At 39.0% G+C, this 10665-nt stretch overlaps 1 protein-coding gene across 1 annotated transcript in view; it reads right to left on the bottom strand.

Annotated features, from left to right (window-relative positions):
• Positions 1 to 7575: 7575 nt before the first annotated feature.
• Positions 7576 to 10665, bottom strand: part of KIF5B (kinesin family member 5B) — a 46095-nt gene continuing 43005 nt past the window's right edge. The window contains exon 25 of the mRNA XM_037740978.1: positions 7576 to 7998. The gene's annotated coding sequence lies outside the window, so the exon portion shown is untranslated. The remainder of the gene's footprint in view (positions 7999 to 10665) is intronic.

Here is a 10665-nt window from a genome sequence, read left to right as displayed (position 1 = left end):
TTTTTTTGAGACAGAGTTTCACACTTGTTGCCCAGGCTGGAGTGCAGTGTCACGATCTCGGTTCACCACAACCTCCGCCTCCCAGGTTCAAGCAATTCTCCTGCGTCAGCCTCCCAAGTAGCTGGGATTACAGGTATGCGCTGCCTTGCCCGGCTAATTTTGTATTTTTAGTAGAGACAGTGTTTCTCTATGTTGGTCAGGCTTGTCTCAAACTCCTGACCTCAGGTGATCTGCCCACCTCGGCCTCCCAAAGTACTGGGATTATAGGCATGAGCCACTGCACCTGGCCTCTTTTTCTTAGTTGGAGAAAAACTACAATTTCAAAACCTGGCCGAGCACGGTGGCTCACGCCTGTAATACCAGCACTTTTGGAGGCCGAGGCAGGCAGATCACCTGAGGCCGGGAGTTTGAGACCAGCCTGGCCAACATGGCAAAACCCAGTCTCTACTAAAAATAGAAAAATTAGCTGGGCGTGGTGGCAGGCACCTGTAATCTCAGCAACTTGGGAGGCTGAGGCAGGAAAATCGCTTGAACCTGGGAGGTGGAGGTTGCAGTGAGCTCAGAATGTGCCACTGTACTCCAGCCTGGGGGACAAGAGCGAAACTCTGTCTTTAAAAAAAAAAAAAATCTGAATATAAACTTACATATCACTCTTTGTATGAGTCAAGGTCTAAGGGGATGACCTTACACATGGATACAGAAAACTTTATAGGATACCCTAGGGTTAAGGGAAAGTACCCGAGGAAGAAACAAACTTGGATAGGGATGTCTCTCCCCAAGTTTGGGATTCAGATCCTGTGGAGGTGTGGCTGCAGCCCACTGTGTGGCAGGGACATTTGCTGGATTGCCCTGGGTGACAGCCGACTCAGTCTCCGGAAAACATTCCTTTGAGGTACATTCAGACTGCTACTGGCAAGCAGGGAATCATGGCCAGGACTGGCAAGAAGGAAACACACCATTGTTTCCTTCACCATTGAACCTCACGTGGGCTGAGGCTGGCACCCCCCTCCGGGGTACAAGAGGACAGAAAACTGCAGCCACAAGCAGGGAGCACCTTCCCAGGCTGTGTGAGCTGAGGCTGAAGGACAGGCTCACAGGGAGCCACCTGCCAGCTAGGGAGGTATTCACAGGGCCAAGGCCAGAGCGGCAAGCTGGCTGAGTGATTGCATACTCAGGGTCACAGCTGGGGCTGAGCCATGCCTGACAACAGGATGGTAATAAGCAGCCAGGGGAAGCATGCCAGACCTGAGAAAAGTAGCCCCTTTCTCTTGTAGTGACAAAGCTCAACTGTACAAAGCTTATGCTGACCACGCTAAGTAGAAATGTTTAGAGGATCCTGCTGAATTATCAGAGCAGGCCATTGTGTTAGTTTGGTAGGGCTGCTGTTAAATACCACAGACTGGGTGGCTTAAACAACAGCAATGTATTGTCTTACGGTTCTGGAGGCTGCAAGTCCAAAATTAAGGTGCTGGTAGGATGGATTCTTTCTGAGGTCTGTGAGGGAAGGAGCTGTTCTAGGCTCCTTTCCTTAGCCTGTGGGTGCCATCTCTGCCTACCATCTCCCCTCTATGCATTCCTTTTATTTAAATCATTTTGGATTAGGACCCACCCTGATGATGACTGCATTTTAACCTGATTACCTCTGCAGTCATGAGGTTCAGTCTCCAGGAGGAAGGACCTTGCAACAACCCAACAAGTACCAACTACAATTCCCCAGTCCTGCCCCCCAAAATGATGGCCATTTATTCAGGTTACTGGACACTGGATAAAAGGGAATGCATAAATAGTTTGAAGGCTGGTGGATACAGGGTCTAAGTTGACATTGTGCCTAGAAACCTAAAGCATCATCATGAGGGGTGCACATGGAGGTATGGAGTGCCAGTTAGGTTATATTTAGGTAACATTAAGTGCTCACATTAAAGCGGCACATGCTCTGTGGATCCCTCAGCTGGTCATTCCCGTCTCTGGTGTGTAACTAGAATTGACACACTCAGTAACTGGCATGATCCCTATATTACATCCTTGGCCTGTCAAATACAGGTTATCCTGTATAACAACAAAGGCCAAACAGAAGTCTCAAGCTGCTGTGCCTGCCCTTCCCATAGACAGGGGTACGGGCAAAGAATGTGAGGATCTCGTGTGACATGTTACTGTCTACCACAGTATCCACTAGGGAAAAGGAATTTAACCAAGTAGGATTTAGCCAGTGGTTGACATCAGCCAGTCTGTCATCCACTGCTGCAGTATGGGTAAGTAAGCACAGGAGTGGAGTGGCCAGTGGGAGAGATGAAAGCTATGCCTGTCCAGTAGCAAGGGCTCCCACTTACAAAGACTGATCCAATTGCTGCTGCCTGATGTCCTGACAGCAATATTGAGTTCAATTGTCCCTTGAAGAAACCAACTAGCAACTTACTGTTACATTAAGTCTCCTGTACCAGGAGGCCCTGCAATTTCTGCTAACAAGAGTGTGAGTTTGCCTTTCCTGACTCCAGGACCTCAAGCAGCCACTGAGAGTTTTGTGTGATCCATCAGCCTGGGATCCCAAGTACATTGACTGCACCACTGCACTTTAGCCTGGGTGACAGAGCAAGACCCCATCTTTAAAAAATGCTGACCAGGCACGGGGATACACACCTGTAATGCCAGCACTTTGAGAGGCTGAAAGGGGGTGGATTGCGTGAGCTCAGGAGTTTGAGACCAGCCTGGCAACATGGTGAAACCCTGTCTCTACAAAAATCAGCCAGGCATGGTGGCACATGCCTGTAGTCCCAGCAACTAGGGAGCCTGAGACAGGAGGGTCACTTGAGCTGGGGTGAGGGGAAGGGCACAGAGGTAGCAGAGAGTCCTAGGCAACGAAGCCAGACCCTCTCTCAAAAAACATTTTAAAAGCATTGTGCTAGGCACAGTGGCTCATGCCTGTAATCCCAGCACTTTAGGAGACCGAGCTAGGTGGATCACCTGAGGTCAGGAGTTTGAGACCAGCCTGACCAACATGGAGAAACCCACATCTCAACTAAAAAATATAAAATTATCCAGGTGTGGTGGCATATGCCTGTAATCCCAGCTACTTGGGAGGCTGAGGCAAGAGAATCACTTGAACCTGGGAGGCAGAGGTTGTGGTGAGCCGAGATGGCACCACTGCACTCCAGCCTTGGCAACAGGAGAGAAACTCCATCTTAACACACACACACACACACTGGAAGCCAGTGCAGAGGCTGACCCCTGTAATCCTAGCACTTTGGGAGGGTGAGGTGGGTGGATCACCTGAGCTCAGGAGTTCAAGACCAGCCTGGGCAACATGGTGACCCCATCTCAAAAAAAAAAAAAAAAAAAAAAATTGCCAGGCATGGTGGCACATGCCTGTGATCCCAGCTACTTGGGAAGGTGAGGTAGGAGGATCGCTTGGGCCAGGAAGGCAGAGGTTGCAGCGCACTGAGATCACACCACTGCACCACTACACTCCAGCCTAGGTGACAGAGAGACCCCGTCAAAAAAAAAAAAAAATCAAATTCTCCAGCCATCAGTTATGATACTGTATTAATTATCCATGCCCTATCCTAATTTGCCTGCATGAGTGTATACACATTTTCTCATTAGTTTCTGTCACTCCTATATTGCCTCTTCCATCCCACTCCTTAGATGTGCTGTGATACTTTTTTTTTTTTGTAGAGACGGGGTTTCACAACGTTGGCCAGGATGGTCTCAATCTCCTGACCTCGTGATCCGTCCGTCTCGGCCTCCCAAAGTGCTGGGATTACAGGGGTGAGCCACCGTGCCCAGGCTTTTTTTTTTTTTTTTTTTTTTTAATTTTTAAAATTTGGAAAAAAACTGTTTTCATTTAGATTTCTCCAGGAAAAGAAAAATAATATGAAGGCTCATAGAGCCTAAAAAATAATAAAATAATAAAAATGCAAAACTAGTCACTACTAGAAGATGGTAGTGAAGCAACTTATTTTGAAACTTACAAATAATCAAACATAATTTACCTTATCTTTCCTACACACACCCAAACCCTAGATAACCAAATAAAAGCGACCAAGTTTCTGTACTGCAGCAAACAAATGAAAAAATACTGTCATTCTGTAACCACTATTAAACTGATGGATCTAGGCACTGATCAGTAGTGACTAATAGCTCAAGAGACAACTACCCATTATTTGCCACGTGATGGAAGAATACCACCACCTATAAATACTGTCCCCATCCAACAAGACAATGATCCGAATCCAATTATGTCTGTGGATCCAAAACAAACTTATAGGAAATATAAAGGCCACAGAAATTAGTTAAATGATATAAAAACGATGCAACTGCAAAATCTGGGAAGCTACAGGGCAAAAAAGCTATTTTCTTCATACACTGCAATGAAAAAAATAAGATAGAGTTGGAGTCTTCATTAATATATGAACTTTCATTGGATCTTGACTCAAACTGTTTACAAAAACTAAATATTTGATATCAGGAAATTATAAATTTTTGATTCGTTGGGTGTATTTTAAGAAGTCCTTATCTTTTAAAAATACATATCAAAATACTTACAAAAGATGCATATTTTCTAGGGTTCCTTCAAAGCAATATGGGGAGGTTGAAGGGGGAAGATGAATAGATTACAGATTAAACAACATTAGTTTAGAAGCTGGTAATTGTTAAGACTCAGTAACTGGTACTTGGGGTTTTATTATTATTCTGATTTCATGTCTGATTAAAATTTTCCACAATAGTGTAAAAACATATAAAGCCCAATGCCCTCCCAAACAAGAAAATAACAAATCCCCACTTGAATTTAGGAACAGTCTTTTAAAAGTTATTTTCCAGCTAGACCTGAATGATCATTGAGAAATTACCTAAAAAACAAACTTTAACAGGTGTTAATTCTTATCCTGGTTAATAAAACAACCAGACTTAGATGAACAATGGGGATGATACAAAATAAACTGTAGGTGAGACTGGTCAGGTGCAGTGGCTCACACCTGTAATCCTAGCACTTTGGGAGGCCGAGGCAGGAGTTCAAGACCACTTGAGGTCAGGAGTTCAAGACCAGCCTGGCCAACATGGTGAAACCCCATCTCTACTACAAATACAAAAATTAGCCAGGTGTGGTGGCACACGCCTATAATCGCAGCTACTCGGGAGGCTGAGGCAGGAGAATCACTTGAATCCAGGAGGTGGAGGCTGCAGTGAGCCGAGATCCGCCACTGCACTCCAGCCTGGGCAACAGAGCAAGACTCCATCTCAAAAAAAAAAAAGTTTTATATTACATGTGAGACTAGTCATTCATTTCTAGCTCTTTAGACTACACATTTAATACCTGCCGTCCAAAGGCTGCAACATATTTAGGAAACAAAATGTACATGAATATAATGACATATCAGTCACGATTCTGGTAGGACAGAAGGCCTGAACTCAGTCATGTAAAATCAACCTAACACTTAAGTTTTAAGAAAGTCATTACATTTCAAAAAATTTTCCTCTTTATTTAAACATAAAACACATTTACAGCATGCAAGTTAACTCAAAATTAAATGGTGTCTTCCCAAACCAAGTATTTCTGAACATATCTTCAAGCACTGAAAATAAACCAACATATTCCACAGGTAGACTCAGACTCTGTCACCTCATGTAAAATGGAGTTAAGCACAAACTGAGAGTTATGCACAGTAGTTAGTTTTCTTAAGTTAGGCAAATAATTTAATTAACCACCATGAATAAATATTATTCTCTTGTTTCACTGAGTTTCTCTTCTGAACCATCTATCAATGCCATTCAGAGGAACATTAATATATCCAATCAAAAAGACACTGCAAATTGAAATGTGTCAGTGTCCTAGATGATCAGAAATTTTAGTTTTTAAGAGTAAGTGCTGTGTTTAATGACCTACTATAGCAAAAAGGAGTTCACTGAAAACAAATATATGAAATTCTTGGTATACTTTATGAAAGTCTGAAATTATAAATAGAAAAGACCATCAAGGTATTTTTTAAAAACCTAACATTATATATTCTGAACCACATGCTAATTATAATTCGTTGTTCATTACACAGCACCAATACCCATGATGCATCTTACAAGAATAAAACTAACATTCAGAAAAAAAGAGAAAAAAAATTCTGCTTCATTTATGAATATTGCCAAAGGAGGCAGGTTTTTAACTGAAAACAAAACATAAAGGTCTATGTGAATGCAGCCAAATGTTTCTCCATTTAGAAAATGATCATAAAGAGGTGGCAGCACTTTTTTTGTTAACTGTATTACTTATATCTGGCTGCACCAATGTTTCATCTCAATTTTTAGAGTGTTTCTTCTAATCAATCCTAAAAGCAACACAATCATTTTAGAGGTTGCAGACTACAACAGCAAAGATTTTCAACTATTAAAAAAATAAATAAATAAATTTATATTTTAAATCAAAATTATTATAAAAGTGGAAATTACAACAGTTAAGGAAATAGAAAAATAAGCCAATTATGATCTGAGTCTTCTGACTATGGCTCCAAATTCAATACAAATATTTGTGTATAAAACTTTTTCAAAAAGTTAATTCTGCCAGCCAGGTCCTAACACAGAACTTTCCAAGTTTCTCTAATGACTGAATAACCTTAAATCCCCATTCTCTGTGAATTTCTGCTAACACAGTTGTAGTCAATGCCCCCCTACCACTGAGGAAGCAAATATTGAAATCTCTTTGCCTATTATTTTTATAGTTTCCTAAAATAAGCTGTTGATTTACGTTAATCATCTCAGGAAAAAGTGGCAAAAATACGTATACACTTAGTACTGATGACAAAATTTTGGGCTATGGCCAACGAAATAATTTATTTTATGATTATTAGTGACTTGCAAACAATTTACTATTTCTAGACTAAACAAGAAACAAATTAGTGTACAAATTAGTGTAGCGGGTTAAAAACACCTCAGGGATTTCAGACCAAAATTGACCCCTATATATTTTTAATTCATCATGTATCTGTACTGTTTCTTCATTTTCCTCAATTTCCACAGGCTATAAATTTAGATCAGCCAATAAAGTACTAACAATATAAAATTATGTTTACTCCTATAATATCTTATTTAACTAATATTAAAGATGACAAATTAGTATCTGTCCAGTTCTTATATTAGCTAGCAGGCTCACCAGAATGAAGCAGGGCATTTTCATTCCATCAAGCTTTGCTGAGTACAGAATCAGGAAAAAGAGAAATAGAATTCCTTTCCCAAACTCTCTTAAACTAAGATCTGCTTTTGATACTTTAAAATATTTCTATTCAAAATAACTCAGCAACAGGCATTTCATGAGATAATAAGTAGCCTTGCTCAGTCTTAAATGCCTAGTTAGGCAAATATAAGGTTTCAGTGCTCAAACAGTAGTTTTCAGGAGCAAACTTCAGAAACAATACAAGTAATTTTAACCCTGATAATATCATTTCAAGGGATTTTAAAATACAGTACTGACCTGATATATTTTATGGGCATGTAGTGTTGTAAGTGGTAAAATTTAAGACATTTAACTTCAATGTTCCATTTTCTCTTAAAAAAAAAAAAAAAAAAAAAAAATTAAATAAAAAAAAAAAAAAAAAAAAAAAAAGGAAGACATTTTAATTGGAAAAGAAAAACAAGCAGTAGCAGCTAGGTAATTTAAACTGAGGTTAAAAAATAAACATATATAAAAAACAAATACAAAAAGTACAGTCCTACAGGGTACAGTTAGCTTGGCACAGTAAAGACTAAATTTAAGACACAATAGACAAACTGTGTAATAAATAGGGCCACAGTTGTAAACTGTCCTTTTTCCCTCCTAAGATGCCAAAATTGCACTCTAGATGTGTTGGGAAGCAGCAGAGTTTACAAGAAGAGTAGATAGGAAACAGCTGTACAGGCCAGATATAATTTATGCATTTTTTAAAAAGTTATAATTCTACAATCCCAAGGGAGTAGAGGTTATAGTCATTGAATGACTGCTTGATGCCATGTCCTCTTCATACTTCAATTACTGTTTAACACCTGAAAAGGGGAGAAAGCATAAAGAGTAAATATGTTTAGTTTTGCCAAATTCATGTTTGAGATAAACATAAAGAATAAAACATGCCAATAATTTATAAGCATTTTAGCCAACAGCTGTGGCTACTTTCCCCAAAATTGGAAAGAGGGCAATATTAAGTGATTTGATTTCCTTTTATTTACCACCTAAGTACAAGTGTTTAGAAGAAGTACAATGTTTAAAAGGAGTTCAGCCCTCCTTTTATTTTTATTCTCCCCAGTAAAGCTATGGGTAAGCTGATTTATGAATTATATTTGTTTAAAAAGGAAAAAGATGGTTATCTTTTAACCAGCAGATAGTGGTCAGTAACATTCTTAAACCAAGGACCACTAACCAGCAACTAAGTTATATATGTGGAAGCTTTAAAAAAAAAAGGGAGAGAAATGTAGAGGAATAAGGGTAAACAAGAAGTGTATAGGAAAAGTAACAGTGAAATCAACAGTTCCAGTAGTATTAAACATCTTTGTATTAAACTGCCTACTTACGTTATGAATTTAGAAAAAAACCTGTTTAAAGTACAATGCAAGGCAGACTAACCATGTAAAACTGGGAACTAAAAGTATCAGTATTATTTATACACTATCATCCTTTCCAAAAGTAAACGCAGTGACTTGAAATGATTTTCTTAACATTAAAAAAATTTCTCTGCAAATTATTTAACATTTAAACAATTTATCACTTAAGTAAATCATATACTCTCCAATCATGTTTTAAGACAGATTAATACAAGAGGAGTGTGAAAAGAACCACTATCTTTGGACCAGCATTTAAACAAACCTGTAAATAATTATATTTTTACATCATAACTTTCAAATCTTGAAAATTTAGTTTGGCTGGGTTAGCTGTCTCCCTTATGTGCTAGCTTGGTGTCACTATACTGGGATCAGCTATATTTAACAAAAGCATGGTCTGTCCTCTGTACACTGAGATATAAGTTTAAAGCTGACACATGAATTTTAATGTGAGGACAATATCCAAAAAGGATAAACTTTCTATCTATGCTTTGAAAATCCCCCTGCCCAGCTCCCACTTCCAGAAAGGCAGGACAAAAAGGGCTTGCATCTATTGAATACTGTGTGCTGGGAAACATCTTAACTCATATAATTCTTTTTTTTTTTTTTTTTTTTTTTGAGATGAAGTTTTGCTCTTGTTACCCAGGCTAAAGTGCAATGGTGTGATCTCGGCTCACCTGCAACCTCTGGCTCCCAGGTTCAAGTGATTCTCCTGCTTTAGCCTCCCCAGTAGCTGCGATTACAAGTATGGACCACCACGCACGGCTATTTTTTTTTTATTTTTATTTTTTGGTATTTTTAGTAGAGACAGGGTTTCTCCATGTTTGTCAGGCTGGTCTTGAACTCCTGACCTCAGGTAATCCACCAGCCTCAGGCTTCCAAAGTGCTGGAATTACAGGCATGAGCCACCACACCCAGCCAACTCATGGAATTCTTATGAAATGATTTCCATTTTACTAATACAACAGAGTTATTAGTCCAAAGGGGAAAAACACAGAGACTTAGTCCAAAGGGGAAAAACAGGCTATCTCTAATTATCAGGAAAACCAGCTATTGTAGGTCTACTAAGTATGTATTATCTATGATATAGCCTTGTCAAAAATGTTTATGCTGAGTCTAATCAATGCTTTTGCATAGAAATAGAGGGGTGAGAAAACAAGGTGACTACATATAAACACAATCAGACACATCTAGAAGGTGTTATACCCTCAGGATAACTGCCCCACTATTCAGTAAGTTAGTATCACTAAAAAGTTGGTCATTCAAGATTACAAGAGATTAAAGGGATAAAAACAAATGCAAACAGGAGCCCTGAATTGTACCCTGGTTTAATCAAACCAGCTGTACAGCTTAGTAAAAAAAACTGGAAAAATCTGAATATGAACTGGTATTAAATAATATGAAAATACAATTTTATTGGGTGTGATAATACTGTGGCTATGTAGAAAAATGTTGTTTTAGAGACTCAGTAAACAGTTAAGCAATACATCCATAATTTATTTTTACACTGAAGCATTGTAAAATAAGTCAGAATTAGAAAAAAACTACTAAAAGGTTTATCTGCTGAAGTTGTTAAAAGTCAAGTCAGGATTCCAACTTGGATGGAACTCCATAATCCATGTTCTTTTCACTCTGCCACTGTGTTAAATCCTACATTGTGTGAACAAAATGTTCAAAATTGTTAGAAATGTGAATCCTTCAAAATATTTAGTTCTCTACTCAAATTTAGAGCCAGTATAGTATGCAAAGTATCAATGTAAAAACAAGCAACATTAAAATAAACTAGCTCTAGTATTTGTTAGAAACAGTTAATCATTTCATAATTATCTAGTATTTTTTATTTCCAAAGCATATACACATCACGGACTTCCTGAAGAGTCACAATCATAGTTCCTGCTATATGATGAATTATTAGGCAACTACTAACCTATCAATCATGTTGTACAAGAAAGTGTTCAGAATATATTGCTAAGTTTAAAAAGCAGGCTACGGGCCGGGCGTGGTGCCTCACGCCTGTAATCCAAGCACTTTGGAGGCCAAGGTAGGTGGATCACCTGAGGTCAGGAGTTCAGGACCAGCCTGACCAACATGGTGAAACCCCGTCTTTATTAAAAAAAA

Source organism: Cebus imitator, unplaced genomic scaffold (genome assembly GCF_001604975.1).
Source record: "Cebus imitator isolate Cc_AM_T3 unplaced genomic scaffold, Cebus_imitator-1.0 Scaffold92, whole genome shotgun sequence".
NCBI classification, from domain to species: domain Eukaryota; kingdom Metazoa; phylum Chordata; class Mammalia; order Primates; family Cebidae; genus Cebus; species Cebus imitator.
This window is presented reverse-complemented; position numbering and strand designations above follow the sequence as displayed.